This window comes from Polyodon spathula, chromosome 1, assembly GCF_017654505.1.
Source record: "Polyodon spathula isolate WHYD16114869_AA chromosome 1, ASM1765450v1, whole genome shotgun sequence".
NCBI lineage: Eukaryota > Metazoa > Chordata > Actinopteri > Acipenseriformes > Polyodontidae > Polyodon > Polyodon spathula.
In genome coordinates this window covers 575,932-585,710 of record NC_054534.1, presented here as the reverse complement: position 1 = coordinate 585,710, position 9,779 = coordinate 575,932, and positions in this window count along the sequence as shown.

Sequence of the window (9,779 nt, the reverse complement as noted above, 5' to 3'; positions counted from 1 at the left end):
TTACTTAGGATTTGGGACAGGGTCACAGCCAGTACCCTAAACGTGTTGAAAACCATGCAGGACGCATGGTTGATTTCGCTTCTGATTTCTGTATGTCTAACCCCCAGCCAGACACCACCTGAAAGTTGGTAACTTCTTCCCTGTTCCTTATTCACAGGCCACCTGGAAGTTGGTTACCTCTTCCCAGTTCCTTATTCGAGGTATAGTTGGCAAAGCAGAGGATCATTTTTCTGTGTGTTTTAACTCACTTACACATTGCTCAATAAATATATTATTACATTTAAAAGAGAATCGCTCCTCCTTTCAAAAAAAAAAAAAAATATGAATGAAAAAATCTGTATTAGCAGCTTAGCGGTACTCCATATATTACCAACCTGTTTTGCCCCATTTACCTCCTTAGATGCTTTGCTCACTAAATATCGAGGTATCCCTAGATAGGTTATCACCACCAGCGCGTCTTTTATCTTTAAAATGGGCATAGATGCAGAAAGATGGGTCACGCTCTTTACCTGTTGCAGAAAGACGTGCCGAAAACTTCAACATTCCTTTGAACACACGAAACGTTCTCTATGAGCCGTGGCTTGTTCTGGAAACCATTGTACTGTACCACACCACTCACAATGTCTCCTCCCTTGTGCTCTGTTTTCATAATCGCCACCAATACAAAGAATGCAGACCTGTTTGTTTTAAACATCTCCCAGACAACTCTCAGGACAGATCTTCTCCCATATTTTACTCAAAATACTGTTAAACCCCTTTTATGTCCGCAAACCTTTAATTCAGGGGTCTCCATCACTGGTCCTGGAGAGCCCCTATCCAGCAGGTTTTATAGGTGTCTTTACATCGTCAGTAGCTAAGACCAAAAACGCCTGTTAATCTGGACTAATGTAAGACAGTAATTGGTGCAGTTAAGTAACTCAGAACTCGGTTGAAATGAAAACCAGCAGACTCCGTAGCTCTCAAGGGCGGGGATTGGAGACGCCTTAATGTCTGCAAAGTCATGTGCGGTGTGCAGTTACTGCAACCCATGCCTGCTCATAGCAGGGTTTAGGACCCAGGGGCGCCTGTGGCAGGCAGGCATTCAGTGCGCAAAGCAAGGTCACATACTTAGCCACACACCTACCCCTCCCAAATAAAACGTGAGTGTACTGAAATTAGCTAGCTGCTTAAAAAAAAGAGTGACCATTAAATAACCATTAAATAGCCCACGTTTAAATGGTTTAATGAGTCTTATCAGTTATTTTAACAGCGTGTCCTGGTTTTGAGCTTTGAAAATCTGGTCACACTATATGCAGGTCTGATTTTAACAGTGGAGCATGGAAGCGAGAATGATGTTTGTGGTCAGCACGAGAGACCACAAAAACACCAAAAAGCCAACGACGCTCAGAAACCAGTGCATCAATAACATCTTCCCAAAGGAAAAACAGAGATTAAGAAAGTTACATATGCAGAGACCTTTACATGTAGTGATTAGTTCAGCAGATCTGTAGTAGACATGTTCCCACTCACACATTGCAAAGCATTCTGCAGGAAAGTCTAAGTCACACAAATAGTGAGAGCGTTTCTATTACAATTTCAGCAGAAACATTGCTTTAGAAATGCAGATTGTGTGTTTATATACAGTGTGATCTTTTAAAATAGGAGATAGTTGACTATGAAATGTTATTGACAGTGGTGTTGTTGATCTGCCACATATGTGCAGTGGAATTAATAATTGCAGTACCATGTTGTGCATTTTGTTTTGTTTTTTAGGATGGACTTATTGAATTTAGGGGGGGCTTCTTGTTATAAAGTAGATGCCATAGCACTTCCTTTGATGACAAGGTCAACGTGCAGCACCAAACTGAGCCTTCAGGTTTGTTGTGTGATGAAAGGAACACCACCAACTGTGTATGCTTTGCTGTCAAGTAAAATCAACTACAGACTTTGGACCTGTTTACAAAGTACTGGCTGCTGCCAAATCAGCCACCTACAACTACAGAAGAACCACAGGGGCCAGGAGAGAATCTGATTGTGAGGCATGTCATACAGGAGAGAATCTGATTGTGAGGCATATCATACAGGAGAGAATCTGATTGTGAGGCATGTCGTACAGGAGAGAATCTGATTGTGAGGCATATCATACAGGAGAGAATCTGATTGTGAGGCATGTCATACAGGAGAGAATCTGATTGTGAGGCATATCATACAGGAGAGAATCTGATTGTGAGGCATCTCATACAGGAGAGAATCTGATTGTGAGGCATGTCGTACAGGAGAGAATCTGATTGTGAGGCATGTCGTACAGGAGAGAATCTGATTGTGAGGCATGTCGTACAGGAGAGAATCTGATTGTGAGGCATGTCGTACAGGAGAGAATCTGATTGTGAGGCATGTCATACAGGAGAGAATCTGATTGTGAGGCATGTCATACAGGAGAGAATCTGATTGTGAGGCATGTCGTACAGGAGAGAATCTGATTGTGAGGCATGTCGTACAGGAGATAATCTGATTGTGAGGCATGTCATACAGGAGAGAATCTGATTGTGAGGCATCTCATACAGGAGATAATCTGATTGTGAGGCATGTCATACAGGAGCCAGGAGAGAATCTGATTGTGAGGCATGTCATACAGGAGAGAATCTGATTGTGTGTATTTTTCTAATATTCCAGCAGCAAGAAGCAAATGGCAAAATCGTAGAGGAAGAAAAAAAAATAGCAAATATATAAAATGATTACTTTTCACAAGTTTTTACAAAGGAAGATACTGACAACATGCCCCACATGTCATCCAGTTCCTATCCAGTTTTAAATAACTTTAGCATAACTAAGGCAGAAGTGTTAAAGGCACTAGGAGCGCTTAAAATAAACAAATCCCCTGGGCCGGATGAGATCCTCCCAGTAGTACTCAAAGAAATGAAAGAAGTAATTTACCGCTAACCAAGATCATGCAGCAGTCTCTTGACACAGGGGTGTTACTGACAGACTGGAAAATTGCAAACGTAATACCGATTCACAAAAAGGGAAACAAAACGGAACCAGGTAACTACAGACCAGTAAGCCTGACTTCTATTATATGCAAACTTATGGAAACTATAATAAGATCCAAAATGGAAAATTACCTTTATGGTAACAGGGTCCTGGGAGACAGAACGGTGTACCACAGGGATCAGTATTAGGTCCTCTGCTATTCCTAATCTACATTAATGATTTAGATTCTGGTATAGTAAGCAAACTTGTTAAATTTGCAGACGACACAAAAGTAGGAGGAGTGGCAAACACCGTTGTAGCAGCAAAGGTCATTCAAAATGATCTAGACAAGATTCAGAACTGGGCAGACACATGGCAAATGACATTTAATAGAGAAAAGTGTAAGGTACTGCACACAGACAATAAAATGTCCATTATAAATACCATATGAGAGATACTGAAATTGAAGAAGGGATCTATGAAAAAGACCTAAGAGTTTATGTTGACTCAGAAATGTCTTCATCTAGACAATGTGGGGAAGCTATAAAACAGGCCAACAAGATGCTTGGATATATATTGTGAAAAGTGTTGAATTTAAATCAAAGGAAGTAATGTTAAAACTGTACAATGCATTAGTAAGACCTCATCTAGAATACTGTGTTCGGTTCTAGTCACTTTGCTACAAAAAGGATAATGCTGCTCTAGAAAGAGTGCAAAGAAGAGCGACCAGAATTATTCCTGGTTTAAAAGGCATGTCATATGCAGACAGGCTAAAAGAATTGAATCTGTTCAATCTTGAACAAAGAAGACTACGCAGCGACCTAATTCAAGCATTCAAAATACTAAAAGGTATTGACAATGTCGACCCAAGGGACTTTTTCGACCAGAAAAAAGAAACAAGGACCAGGGTCACAAATGGAGATTAGACAAAGGGGCATTCAGAACAGAAAATAAGAGGCACTTTTTTACACAGAGAATTGTGAGGGTCTGGAACCAACTCCCCAGCAATGTTGTTGTAGCTGACACTCTGGGATCCTTCAAAAAGCTGCTTGATGAGATTCTGGGATCAATAAGCTACTAACAACCAAACGAGTAAGATGGGCCGAATGGCCTCCTCTCGTTTGTAACCTTTCTTATGTTTTTATAAAATCAGTACTTTAATTCTCTAAGATGGCCTGTCTTTCTATGCCTATGCCTTAAAATGGCTGAAATTTCAGATTTCTATTACTGTTTTAATTTGGACTCCGATTTCTTTGAACAAGTTTAGTCAAGAAATGCCAGTTACCAGTCTGACTGTGTTTGAGTAATCTGAAATGCCAGTTACCAGTCTGACTGTGTTTGAGTAATCTGAAATGCCAGTTACCAGTCTGACTGTGTTTGAGTAATCTAAAATGCCAGTTACCAGTCTGACTGTGTTTGAGTAATCTGAAATGCCAGTTACCAGTCTGACTGTGTTTGAGTAAACTGAAATGCCAGTTACCAGTCTGACTGTGTTTGAGTAACCTGAAATGCCAGTTACCAGTCTGACTGTGTTTGAGTAATCTGAAATGCCAGTTACCAATCTGACTGTGTTTGAGTAATCTGAAATGCCAGTTACCAGTCTGACTGTGTTTGAGTAATCTGAAATGCCAGTTACCAGTCTGACTGTGTTTGAGTAATCTGAAATGCCAGTTACCAGTCTGACTGTGTTTGAGTAATCTGAAATGCCAGTTACCAGTCTGACTGTGTTTGAGTAATCTGAAATGCCAGTTACCAGTCTGACTGTGTTTGAGTAACCTGAAATGCCAGTTACCAGTCTGACTGTGTTTGAGTAATCTGAAATGCCAGTTACCAGTCTGACTGTGTTTGAGTAATCTGAAATGCCAGTTACCAGTCTGACTGTGTTTGAGTAATCTGAAATGCCAGTTACCAGTCTGACTGTGTTTGAGTAATCTGAAATGCCAGTTACCAGTCTGACTGTGTTTGAGTAATCTGAAATGCCAGTTACCAGTCTGACTGTGTTTGAGTAATCTGAAATGCCAGTTACCAGTCTGACTGTGTTTGAGTAATCTGAAATGCCAGTTACCAGTCTGACTGTGTTTGAGTAATCTGAAATGCCAGTTACCAGTCTGACTGTGTTTGAGTAATCTGAAATGCCAGTTACCAGTCTGACTGTGTTTGAGTAATCTGAAATGCCAGTTACCAGTCTGACTGTGTTTGAGTAATCTGAAATGCCAGTTACCAGTCTGACTGTGTTTGAGTAATCTGAAATGCCAGTTACCAGTCTGACTGTGTTTGAGTAACCTGAAATGCCAGTTACCAGTCTGACTGTGTTTGAGTAATCTGAAATGCCAGTTACCAATCTGACTGTGTTTGAGTAATCTGAAATGCCAGTTACCAGTTACCAGTCTGACTGTGTTTGAGTAATCTGAAATGCCAGTTACCAGTCTGACTGTGTTTGAGTAATCTGAAATGCCAGTTACCAGTCTGACTGTGTTTGAGTAATCTGAAATGCCAGTTACCAGTCTGACTGTGTTTGAGTAATCTGAAATGCCAGTTACCAGTCTGACTGTGTTTGAGTAATCTGAAATGCCAGTTACCAGTCTGACTGTGTTTGAGTAATCTGAAATGCCAGTTACCAGTATGACTGTGTTTGAGTAATCTGAAATGCCAGTTACCAATCTGACTGCGTCTGAGTAATCTTATTTTTGGTGTGGAAAGCTTCTCTTGTAACTGGTATGGAAAGCTTCTGTAGATCTGGGTACACTCGGCCCCAGCTGTTTAAACCATTGCACTCACAACTGTTTGTATAAGACTGTGAGTTAAACTGATTACAGCCAAATTCAACCTGAAACTTCTGTAGAAGGCGAGGAGTGTATGATAAATGTTTGGTGACACGTTGTTGCTGAACGAAGGCAGTTATCGTGACTGACGGGTGCGATCAACGCATAAGGGTTTGTTTGTTTTAACATGGGTGCAAAAAAAATCAAATTAAAAAAAGAAAGTGCATTTCAAAATCTGTTTTATAAAGATTGGCATTTGTAAAATAATTTAGGAAAGTTTCTAAAGCTGTTGTAATGGATTTTATTAATAAAAACAACTTTAAGTTACAAAGTGGTGAATTGGAGTAGCAGTATCTATGTTCTGTATTTTTTAATTTGCATCCTTCCTGTGTGTGTCTCTTGGGAAGCACTTGTAGACCTGTAAAGCTGTCCTGAACGGGATTAACCAGTGCGGTTGTCGTTGCCTTTTGCTACTGAACTGTGTGTGAATTTAAACCGTACTGAGACAAAAGATGAACTCGCAACCGCATTCAGGCTGTGTGTGTACGAGGTCTAACACTATATACCCTTGTTGTGATGAACTGGCACCTCAGCCCATTGAACTGAATGGAAAGGCGAAAGCTCTACGCAAACCGTTCGGTTCAAAGACAAACGCCTCACCATTCAACTGAACAGAAAGCCCTTTATTTGTTTTCTCCAAACCATTTTAGGTTTTAGATTAGAGAGGGTGAAGAGGGGGTCACTGGTTAATTGATACTAGTACACCCTGCATTGGGGGCACTGCTTTTTGATTGAGTTTGAATACATACAAGTAGTTTTACAGACCAAGGTTAGCACTAATATTGGGACTACCTAACAGGTAAGGTAGTTTTAGATTAGTGCTAACAGGGGTCTGTGAAACCATACTGTATATGCTTGATATGACCCCCAGGCTCAACTGTCTGCCCTACTCATATTAGCACACAGTTTTACTGGCAAAAAGTGTTGTTTTGAAATGTTTCCGGATTACTGTTGAAAGGGCTGGTACTGAGACTTTGTTATTGAGTGTGTGTCTGTGGACCTGTGCTTGAACTGTGTTGAATTGCATTGCCTTGCAGAGTTGTGTGCAGAACGGAGTGTCACAAGCCTGCACCTGTGCTTTCCTGTGTGCAGGACTTCACCCCTGCTTGCAGCCCCACTCCCCATTCTGGACCCTTGATGCAATTTTGCACCAGTGCTGACCCTACAAAGTGCGGGGAAAGGCGTTCTGGGAATCATTGAGCGCACCTGGCAAGAGTGAGGGGAGTGGGATGGATAACAGTCTACTGATTGGCTAGGGTTTATCTACATCGTTGCAGAGTTAGGGTTAGAGGCCACTGATTGGACGAGATTCAACCACGCTGTGCAAAGTTGTGCTGTCAGTCAAAACACACATTAGCAAATCAGAGCTATGTAGGCAGGACTCAGCTAGAAACTTTCTAATGGGTCAGTGTTGATTAAAAAACAACATAATGAGACAACAGCAAATACAAAAAGAGACAACAGCAAATACAAGGTCCTGAATCGTGTATTGTAAACCGAGTACCCAGCCAGGCACCTTTATGTGATTTTTATAATCCAGCTACTTGGTCTGACGTTTGTACTAAGAGTTGAAATCATGAAACATAAACCAGTACAGCAAAAGAAACTGACGTTGAATTCCCCCAAAATCACACATGATCTGTACTCATTTATGGAACAAAACTTCAATGAAATTAATTTTTTTGGAGGAGGGGATGGTGTCTACTTCACATCACACCAGGGCCCAGTGGATCCTAGCACCGGCCATGTGATGAACATGTTAAAATGTAATAAATATGAATTTCAAAGGGGTATGTTAATGTTTTACTTAATTAATGCACAGTTTTTAATAACAATAGGGTGAGTTTAACTGGAATCCACATTGCAGCTGCGTGAAATGTAACTCCACATAATACAGTACACTGATATGATGAATACAAGCGATTGAGAAATAAATATATACACATTTAAAGATGATTGCATGTGTTGTGTGCATTTATTCAAGTGTATTTTTACTTGACCTATGCAGGAGTGTATATGACAGAAATATCAACAACAAATCGCTAATAGGCCTACTACAATACTACTGTGAATTACTGTGAACTGCTGTGGCAGCCTTTAAAAAGGTTAATGGGCTCAAAACATTTTAACTCCTTGAACTTCTCTACACCATGCTGAGCCTGGGAGGGGAAATGAGAGAAAGCATACATATATTGTAAGGTGGCAGAGAGAGGGTCAGATTCCTCCCTGCCTAAAAACCATGTGAAAATGCACATTTTGTTTAATTGAATTGCTTTTGGTTAATTTAATTGTATTTGTTAATTGGTAATTGTAAATTAGAACCCGGCTCAGGGTATTTAATAAGTGCAGCCAGTTCGTTCTGTGCTGTCGCTGCTGTGGTGTAAAGAGCCCAACTGGAAGTCATAAGGACTGTTTAAAACTTACGTTTTGGTTGTTTAGAAGTTTGTGTTAGTGTTTTGTTTCATGTTATGTCAGGGACCGGCATATGTTTAGTTAGTGCTCAATGAGAGCTAGGTGTTTGTTTGATTTGTAGTTTGAATAAAAGTGCGCGAAAGCACTAAAATCTCTGGATCACTTTTTAAATCTCTGGGTCACTTTTTAAAGGGGCACGAACCCAAATTACGGCCAGCTTGGTCACATATATATATTGTGTATTGCTTGGGAATATGGAGGGTTTTGCAGTCTCGTAAATAATAACAAAGTCCAGAAAACCACACACAAACACGGTCACCTCTCCCAGCGAGTGCTGCAGTGTGGGTGGTGAAAGTCCTGTTTTGTGTGTTTTGTTTAAACTTTTTGTTTGTGATTTATTATTATTTACAATAACACTCTGGACGCCGTATCGTCACAGATTCACTGCCCTACCTTTGTTGTTCTTCGTCCTTCTGGTCTGACGTCACCCCTGCAAAGCCATCCTGTTCACAGGATCCTTTCGGCCAGTGATTATAACCAATTGGCAAGGAACAGATTGCATAGCTGTGCCCCCTATTTATACTGTCAACCTGAACCCCTTGGATAACGAGCACATCCGCTCCTCCAATCCACGGATGCCACGCCATTAATCTTCCGGGTCAATGGTTTAGTGTACCGTAGCTTTGCCCCCTTTCTAGATGGCTGACTTCCACCAAACCCTAGGAATAAATTGTCAGGCCAACTAATCCAAGGAACTCTGTTCCCTTTACACATCGCCCTCGCAGGTCGGGGGGAGATCTAACACCAAGAATCATTCGAGCTCTGTCACAAGGAGGTTTTGAGTTTAGTGCATGGCAAATGATGTCAATTTTAGAACCATTTAGCTTCACAGCCTGGGAAAGTGCTGCTTCTCACTGGGTATCGTGTCATGTGTTCATGAAGAAGAAAGCAGGGTTAAATCGTACAGATCTGTTTCTGGTAAATTGTGCAGATCTGTTTCTGGTAAATCGTATAGATCTGTTTCTGGTAAATCGTACAGATCTGTTTCTGGTACATCGTACAGATCCGTTTCTGGTACATCGTACAGATCCGTTTCTGTTAAATCGTACAGATCCGTTTCTGTTAAATCGTACAGATCCGTTTCTGGTACATCGTACAGACCCGTTTCTGGTACATCGTACAGATCCGTTTCTGGTAAATCGTACAGATCCGTTTCTGGTAAATCGTACAGATCTGTTTCTGGTACATCGTACAGATCTGTTTCTGGTACATCGTACAGATCTGTTTCTGGTAAATCGTACAGATCTGTTTCTGGTAAATCGTACAGATCTGTTTCTGGTACATCGTACAGATCTGTTTCTGGTACATCGTACAGATCTGTTTCTGGTAAATCGTACAGATCTGTTTCTGGTAAATCGTACAGATCTGTTTCTGGTGAATCGTACAGATCTGTTTCTGGTAAATCGTACAGATCTGTTTCTGGTAAATCGTACAGATCTGTTTCTGGTACATCGTACAGATCTGTTTCTGGTAAATCGTACAGATCTGTTTCTGGTAAATCGTACAGATCTGTTTCTGGTACATCGTACAGATCTG